Source organism: Amphiura filiformis, chromosome 4, assembly GCF_039555335.1.
Source record: "Amphiura filiformis chromosome 4, Afil_fr2py, whole genome shotgun sequence".
NCBI lineage: Eukaryota > Metazoa > Echinodermata > Ophiuroidea > Amphilepidida > Amphiuridae > Amphiura > Amphiura filiformis.
The window spans coordinates 79,731,459-79,741,327 of NC_092631.1; the positions used below are offsets into that span (position 1 = coordinate 79,731,459).

A 9,869-nucleotide genomic window follows, 5' to 3' on the forward strand; every position below is an offset into this window, starting at 1 on the left:
TTAATTATAAAATAAGAACAGCAATTATAATACTCGCCTAGTGATGTGAGAGTTTCATCTGTTTGATTCAAGGCCAATGCCATTGTCCATACCGAATCATACGCATAGGGAGCTTCTGCGGTACCAAGATATGATTCTAAATCATCAGTTCCCATCATCTTCTTCAATCCATCGATGAAAGCCGCCGCTGACTAATGGGTTGAATAAAGATTATTCGGAGAAAGGGTCTTTTGAAATGATTGGGTTTTTTTTCAGATTGAAAAAGAAGTTTACTAGTGCTAAGAAACTGACACTCTAATTTCATACTATTCATTTTTCTGAATAGAAAACCTATTCATTTATTTTTGATCCCGTAACTTTTCGTTTTTGATGAGATATACTTTTCATTTTGATTAGGTATATTATCACTTTGAACCCACAATCTTATCAAAATGAATAGTTTCGGTTTTATTTTAACAAGTAACTATTTAAATTGAAAAGATCTCCAACTCAGTATTGTACATTTCAATTTGAAAAGGTTCTACAGTGTGGGCCAAAAACATCTTTACCCAATTTTAGAGGGTGGTTGCTCGAATTGTAGAAGAGCTATTCATGATATTGTTACATATTCTAAATGTATATCTTTCTAAAAGTATGTGATGAAGAAATGAAAGCAAAAAAAGCTAAATTAACAAAATGGTGCTAGTTTTACGTCCGAGGGTCAAAAATGACTTTGTCCACACGTAATTCAATGGGATGTGTCCGATTGCTAAGAGTAAGGCATACATATGCGTTAGGCATACATGTACTTGGTAAACACGTTTGGCTTGTCTTTGAAAAGTGATGATTGTTTTACATGCATGAAAGAAATACAATCGATTTTAACCCCCATTTACTTGTCATGTACTCGAATTTCTCCTGTCATTGACCAATAATTAGCACAAAAATTACACAATTACAAAGGTTTCATCTGGCGTAATTCTTGAATTTAAAATAGGCCTTCGTGCATTTTGTGACTGCGTGGCGTATTTCTAAATAGGTTTGCAAGGTGTCAAGATAAGGCAATTCACAACACAACAGAGATCTGTTTGCAGAGCTATACTTACGAACAGAAAGCTTTTTGGAAGTGCAGCGTCAATTTCGGATTCGTTTCCCGAACGCAAGAGTCCCGCCGAAACTTACCACAACTATACTACGAAAACTTTCACCACCTCGGAAGTGTGATGAATATGCAAAGCACGGAGCGGACGTCCAAGAACTGACCGTTCAGCTGCAAATATTGCAGCGGTTCAAAGGGAACTTGCAGCTAACCCCAGAGTCAGTTGTCGACGCAACAATTTGTCGAAAATAGGCCTACCTAGAACGCAATAAATGCAATAACTAAACTTTCTTGTAGATAAAATTTCGTAATGACAAAAAAATGAGGTCTGAGGTTACAATTGCTTTGCGCATATTTGAAGAGCATTGTTTTTTATATCTTTGCAGCATGAAAGCTGCATATCATGACGAAATATCGTAGCTTGACATTTAAATACGGTAGTTTATGTTTGATTTATTTGATTGTGTTATATAAAATTGCTGAACAAATTTGTGCGTATACTGAGTTTTTCTCATTCTCTGTCGAACTCGCTATTGCAAACGATGCGACGCGACGTCTAGTAGGCCTTCGCGTGGACAAAGTTAATTTTGACCCTTTGATTTCAAACTAGCGTCACGTTTTTATTTTAATACATTTTTAAATAGTTTTTTCATCAAATACTCTTAAGAAGATGTTTTTTACGAATATGTGAAAACAGTTTGAAGCAGACTTTTCAATTTTGAGATATGAACCTTTTAAATTTGGTAAAGTTGTTTTTGGCCCACACTGTATTACACCCCCTTGGAAAAGTTGAACAAGTCAAATTTCACTTTTTGGTCATATTTGTTTAAGAACCTATTCATTTTTGACAAAAACCTATCCTTTTTTAAAAATGACATGGCAATCTTATCAAATTTGATGAGTTTCTTGTCATTTTGATGAGAATATCCGATTCATTTTGAGGAGCAATCTGTACATTTTGAAGATAAATCTATTATATCCCCATCCGAATGGTTTCCCTTGTCAAATTTGAAAAGTTTCTATTCAAAAATGATTAGATCGTTTTAAGAGTGTATTTCTGATCGTTTCAGGGACACATAATGCGTGCACAAAATGTGTTTGTTTTGTCACCTGCACGGGATTTGATTATTCAGTTTCCATGATAACCCTTCTTATGTTATGAGACCTTGAATGTGATAGTATCCACGGTTGCATGAATTTCACTCTTTTAAGAGTTAAGACTTAATGCAACCAATTTAATTTAAAATGTTTAATTTATATTGTTTCATCCGTGCAAAAAATAATGGAGCGAAAAACAACAACCACGTGACGCCCCACACCGAACAAAACTGTTTATCGGGAGCATTTATCTACAAAAAGAGGATGCACGTTTTACCTTGCCACTCAAGGTGTCCTTTCCATCTATTCCCAATAAAATAACTTGATATACTCCAAAATATCCTTTGATAGCGGCATCCATCTGGTCTATGGTACAATCGATGTTTTCATCAGGTATTCGCCACCAATACCTTTGGTACCAAGCTGCAATCAAATCAAAGCTGATTGAAAGGTTCTTTATCAGATATAAATATTTACATTGTCCCCATTTTACTTAATCGGGTCACAAATATTTGAATCACCTGGTATAGCTTTATCGATGTAATGACATTTAGCACCACAGCCAACGTTACCAACACCAGTGGCCTGACTGGGGAAAAGTTCCCACTGAAAACGTAAAATACGCACACAATCAGTAAACACCTTGAATTGGATATAAAACAGTGTAAAATCTTACGTTCACGTCAAATAGTATGGAACTGACAATCCCGGTAAATAAAATTGAGCCGAACTAATACTCACTGGGCATTTTTCTTTGCTCCCTGAAAAAAGTCGAGGCACGCCAATGACCACAGCGCCTCCGCCACGGTAATTGACACCGCCACTGCCACTAAAACCCACCCACTTAACCACACTCCTACCCCTACTTCTGGGCACCAATTTAGCGAATAAATGCGAATCAAACGTTTGGGTTAGTACTATAGCGCTATCCGGCGCACAATGTCGTCATGGTCATCGCCCCGATATCTTCATGGCAGAAATCGCCATGGTAGGTTGAATCCACCGCCACGCATGGCCATTTTATATCGACCTGTTTAGTTTTGAGTCGCATAATGGACCGAAGGACATCTGACTAAGGCTACTGACAATAGCCCCGATTAGCTCGGTGACTGACCTCGCTGTGTGTCAGTCGAGCATGGTACGCTATAGGTCATATGCTTTTAGATTACCTCCACGATTGGCCTATACACTGCGCTATATAATTCGGCACATATAAATCAGAATTATTGTCAGTTTTTGACTCAAGACGCAAGCTACTCTCTCAAGACGCAAGCTAACGACTATCATATCTGTTCAAAATATATATTCAAATGCAAGGAACCACATCTGGTTTCTTTATACGAAATCATTTACGGGAGATATTCATCATTTTCTATCCCGGTATCCAAAGATTTTCTACTCATATCAAACTAGTGCATAGCAAATTCACGTGTATCGATCCCGGGTATTTATTTTAGTATCTCTGCTAACAAAGTAATTATTAGCCAGGCGATGTCGGTGTGCGGCGGTGCCCGATAGGTACCGATGATTCTTTCTATCATACCTGGAGATGTAACCAATTGTATTGAACATAATACTGAACATTTGAATCATCGTTATTTATTGAATTAAAAAACAATAGCATTATGCAAATGGTCAAGGTACGATAGAAATAGCACCGGTAACTATCGTGGAACAGATAGCGATACAGGTCCAAACTAGACGTGGTGCCTAATGTTGGCTTACCCGGTATAAACCACACATATTTGGCTCCAAACAAACCAGCTTTCCATGCAGCACAGAACACTTGTCGTGCTTGCGGTTCGTAGAAGTTACCAATGATAATTCGTGCGTCCAATTTCTGGAAAAATGCAGCGAAAATACGAAAGAGTCTTTAAGTTGGATTCATTTATCGGTAGATTGTATTCGGGAGGTGGTCATAAAAAGTGGCAATAATGTCAAGCAAATGGATATTGATTCAAGAATGAGAATGATCCAACGATCCAACAGTAACCTTACTAATGTAACCCTAAACTAAACCTTAACCAACTATATTTCGATATAGCAAACCTTCGACTTAGTGGGCGTACACCACCTTCAAAATGAGAGGATATCTCCGTGGCTTATTTCAATTGCATAAATCATTCAATTATTTTTTTATTTGTATCTGTATAAACAAATGTAGTAAATAAATAATCAATAAAAACAAATGTGGAACTACCTTGATATTGTTAATTTGTGATGTAGGATCATCAGTAAAAGGTTCCGCGGCTAAAACCTGTAATCCTTTTGATGCTGCATATTTTCGGAAATCGGTGTCACTCTGATAACAATAACAACAAGAGCAACAACAATAATAGCAATGTTAACAATAATAATAATACAATACTATGAATATGGATACTATGAATATGGTGTTGATGATGATGATAACAATTATTGTAATACTATTATCAATACTGATAATGATGATAAGTATTACAATGAATAATAACACTTAGTGATGACGATGTCAATGAGTTTGAAGGTTGTTATATCAAGAAATTATGTAATTAAAGTTTATTCTTCGAACAACATCAACGCTTCAATATTCGTTTCTAAATTAATCACACTTACCAATGAGAAAAGGTCAACTCTTTGATATATTGTGGCTACTTTGGTCCATCCAAAATGCTTCATAATAGCGACTTTTAGTGGATTATACAGTAAATCAGACAAGCAAAGACGGAAGAATCGTGGGTACATTTCACGATATGATAATTCTGGGGAAGATGCCGAGTATGATATCTGATGAATAAACCATGGCAAACATTACAGAAAATGGTAGAAATACACCAAATAAATAAGAGATTAAGTTTTAGATTTGTAAATTATTATGAACATATTGGGATAATCCAATGTTCACAAATAATGCGTTATTCTTGAGTGGAAAGTGTATTGACACATGATCAAAAATTATCATCTCTTCAACGGAATTGGAGATGCACAAAAATGGTTTAATATTGATTATTTGTGCATGAAAGAACATCGTATTATAATCTTTTTTGGCGCATGTGTCTATATATAAAGGATATGTCATGTGGTTTGGGTTGGCCGAAAAGGGACACATTTCACATATGTGATTATGCCATCGATTATGGCATCACATATATAGGACGCTACATCGAGTCCGCACGCCTGAGATAAACATACTAGTATCAAAAAAAGTAATAATGACTATTATTAAAAAACGAGCCATTGTATTACAAATCTGTAAACTGCGTTGGAAGCAGAATTTATTTCATTTGACATCTCATTTGTAGCAATTGACTAAATATTGACGTCACAGCGTACATTTGAATCAATGTAACACAAGATTTGAAAGTTGCAGTAAATTATATTGATTTGTATTCAGTATAATGGAAGGGAAATCTGTGTAATGATATCGAATGTTTTTGTATACAGGGTGTCCCAGAAAAAATTACCGAGTGAATGAAATTGAACGTAAGTCGAGAAATAGACATAAGAATCAAACAATTTAAAATGTAGCGCATAGCCTTTTTTTATTGTGTATCACATACAAAAATTTTATTTGATTCGGTTGACTGGTTGCGAAGAAATGAAAGATTACACAATGCGCGCATCAATGCAGTTCATTCCAAGTTTGATCAACAGGTGCTTTTTTTCATACTCGCTCACCGTTTCCTAAAGTTTGTTTATCTCATTAAATTTAGTCCACATTATCTATTTTATAATCCGATGGTGTTATGTTATTCATGCTTTCACTGAAGATGAATAACAGTTTGTCCGAGAAAACGTTGATTTCTGCAATTGGAAGCTAGCTTTCCAATACAGGTGCAAATACCGGGGCATGTTATATTTTAACTTTCCAAGGAACATTTGAGCCAAGAATTACAATGATCAAGTGGTTACAGCTTTACGTGTGATTTTTGATACCATACAACATTAATTTTGAAGTTTTAAAAGATTTAAACTTTGCATTACAATTTCTTGGAAATATTCCAAAAACATTAATGTGTGTGAGAAATTTTGTAAGCCAGCTGGAATTCTTTATGCAATATTTCTTCATGCAAAAGTTATATCAACATTAACGAAAAAGATATTTACATGTACCGAGCATCATCTTACATGCAAGCTTTCATTTTCAATATCGTGCAGGTTTTCAAATTTGAACACAACCTAATTCAATGTTTTGCAAGAAACAGATTGTTTAAAAAGAACGAAAAGGATTTCACCGAACAAAATATGAAGCCCATGAAAGATAACCACTAGTGCGCATTGTGTTGAATTATCATTCTCTAAAACTTGGAATAAAGTAAATGAACGCATGCGTTATGTAATCGCTGATTTCTTCGCAATCAGTCAATCAATTCCAGTAAAATTAGCATATAAGATGCAGAATAAAACGGGCTACACGCTGATTTTTAGATTTTTGGATTTTGATATCTATTTCTCGACTTACGTCCAAATTCAATTTTTTTCTGGGACACCCTGTAGTTGCAAGTGCAACTTTCACATGTGGACCTCACTACATTAAATTGACCAGTGTTTTATTGTTTTCTGGGCTATCGTATCAAATGATATGTCAAAATGCGCAGAAATAAATTTTACTTCCAACGCATTTTACGGATTTGTAATGCAACAGCCCGTTTTTGAATAATGGCATTATTTAATGGAAGGGATGTGTAGTAGCTGGTTTTGATTGTACAGCGATGCTACATCGGGACCGCTTTGGCGATATTTAATTACATTCATTACATTGCGAGAACGGGGGTCGAGGTCAGGAGCTTCTTAGCCATAAATAAGATCTGTAACCTTGGATTTGATAACAAACTAATGTATTGGTTAATGCGCACCTGTACAAGATTCCAGTAGTGTGATGCCTCTGCCGTAGGTTCAGTAGCAAGAGAACACGCTCCTCCTATTATCATCATCTTTGTCACACTGTTATTGTATAATTCCTTATACATAGCATCTATGCCCCGCCCACCATTACACTGTTAAAATAATGTGAGAAAAAGTATATTAAAACTTAATAAACTATTATGTTGTGCCAAATTAAAAAAAAACCGTTGTATTATACAATAATACAATTTTCGATCTTACATTTAAGCCCATATATTAAAAGCCAGTTATTATGTACATGAATAAGGGGGAGTTGTGATACAAAAAAAAGAGAATTTTCTCTAACAAATCATTTTGGTACATAGTAACACCAACAATGCACAATATGTGCGTGCACAGCGCCCTCGTCTCAATCTTTAAATGTCAGCCTGTCTGAGCCCTACTTGCAAATGGTAAACTTTGGAGGTGCATAAAATCATTATCCCAACCTGCATTTTGCATTTTTGAAGTACCAAATGGTTACATTACAAAAACCAAGAAAAAAGTTGGGATCTTGGTGGCGCACAAGATCAGCAAATCCAATGATTTGATGAAAAGCGCCCTCGTGCAAACTTCAAAGCATCGTAAGGGGCTGCGCCATCAAGATCCTAAGTCCGAACAAGTTTGAAATTAAAGACCTCAATGGTAAGTTTCATTTTTCAGCAATTGAAGTTTTTGGGATTTCGATGGCGCACATAGTTAATAGAGGTCAAATGTCAAATTTCCTATTTTCGCACATTTTTACAACGTCACCAGACTCTCCGAATAGCATTTCATCAAAGAAGAGGTAATTCTCTGAAAGAACTGACAAAATTTGCTTGTGATCTCTTGATCTTCATATTTTTCTGATTTTTTGAAAATGGACTTCATTGTATAGGTCAATTTGCCCTCTTTTCCGCTGTGGGCTTTTTACTGCATCACAAAAAGGTGCGCCAATAAGATCCCAATGACTGGTTTCGTATGAGAGCGGATACTAAGGACAATGTTAACTGATGAAAATCAAACAACAATCTACACATGCGTAGGTGGGATGATCGATATAACATGCTGGAAATCTATGAAATTTAAGAGGCATTATCTGTAATTTTGGAGAATTTTTTTTAAATGTTTGCCACGGTCAAAAAATGGATTTCCTTTAAACTTTCATATTTGATGCACCTTGACCTGAAACAAACACACATGAAATAAATTTGGGAAAAATATCCCCGTTGCCATGGTAACAGCCAAATTTTCATTTTAGGCCTATTTTCACAATTTTTGCATTTTTCAGCAGTCAATTTGTCAAGTTTTGAAGCCAGTGTTACTAATATACACAATATATATATACTGTTTTCTTTATAAGGTATGAATAGGTCAAACCTTAGATGCCGCATTGAAAGTATAAAATAATCACCAGATGTCAGGGTGGGTTATACCATTTATTTGAAATAGGGTGTTTTTCAATTTTTTCAAAGTATGAAAATATACCAACTTTGTATAGCTCATAAACCATATGGTAGTGCTCCGATTTCAACATCGACCACAGCATGTTGAGATGATACATTGGTCTTATGAAAAAGTTACATTTGAGCTTGGGGAAAACACATCTGTATATACAGTGTTGCCAGACATTTTCCTATTTTTCGAAATTCAACACAAATCTCACCTTAAGTTAAATGATGTGAAAATGAAACATCATCCTTTCAAGGAACATTTATTAGAAAGAGAGTTTTATTCATATCAAATTTGATCAGTTATAATGGTCAGTGTTGTTCTAAACCACATGGGTGTTGCCATAATTGGGGTTTAATTGTGATTTGTGGATATTTTCAACTTTTTACAAGTCATAAAAATACCAAAATGCATTTCTATAATAAAGAAAGAAACATCGACCTCGTCATATTGAGATGATACATTTGCCTTATGAAAAAGTTATTTTGATCGGGGGGTAAAACATCAGTTTATACAGTGTTGCCAGATATTTTCCTATTTTTTCAAAATTCAACACAAGTCTCGCCCTAAGTTAAAAGATATGAAAATGAAACTTCACCTTCATACGGAACATACCTTTTTAGAAAGAAAGTTAATTTCATATTCAATTTGATCATCTGGGATGGTCAGTGTTATTCTAAGCCATATGGGTGTTGCCATAGCTGGCGTTTAATATGACAATTTAGATATTTCCAGCATTTTACAAGTCTTAAAAATAGTACACATCCTTGAAATTATTGTGGAATGAACGCAATATTAAGGTTAAAAATTAACCTAAGAACACTTAGTATGTGAATTTAAATTTTAAATTTGAGTTCGGAAAATATTTCCTTCTATACAGTATTGCCAGATATTATCACATATATTCCAAATTCAACGTATGTTGAGCTTTTTTCAGCTTTTTTTTCAGCTTTTTCAGCTATTTTTCAGTCTTAAAAATGCCAAAATACAATGGCATGCATTCCTAAAATTAAGATGTGAAAATGAAACATCGACCTCATCATGTTGAGATGATACATCGGTCTTATGAAAAATTTACATTTGAGCTTGGGGAAAAACATCTGTTTATACAGTGTTGCCAGATATTTTCCTATTTTTTCGAAATTCAGCACTAGTTTCACCTTAGGTTGAAAATGAAAGTTTATTAGAAAGAAATTTACTTTCATATTAAATTTGATCAGTTGTATAAATGGTCAGTGTTGTTCCAAACCACATGGGTGTTGCCATAATTAGGGTTAAATAGTGAGATGTGGTTATTTTGAACTTTTTACAAGTTTTAAAAATACCAAAATACCATGGTATGCATTCCTTTAAAAATATGTGAAAGTGAAACATCAACTTCACCATGTTGAAATGATAC

General features: G+C 34.8%; 1 long non-coding RNA gene across 1 annotated transcript; it reads right to left on the minus strand.

The window, feature by feature from the left end:
- Nucleotides 1–4,401: 4,401 nt before the first annotated feature.
- On the minus strand, nt 4,402–7,136 carry LOC140149949 (uncharacterized). The gene is made up of 3 exons (XR_011858782.1): nt 7,012–7,136; nt 4,772–4,942; nt 4,402–4,478 (listed from the first exon to the last, which is right to left on the minus strand). It is a non-coding gene; the product is annotated as an uncharacterized lncRNA (long non-coding RNA).
- Nucleotides 7,137–9,869: the final 2,733 nt, after the last annotated feature.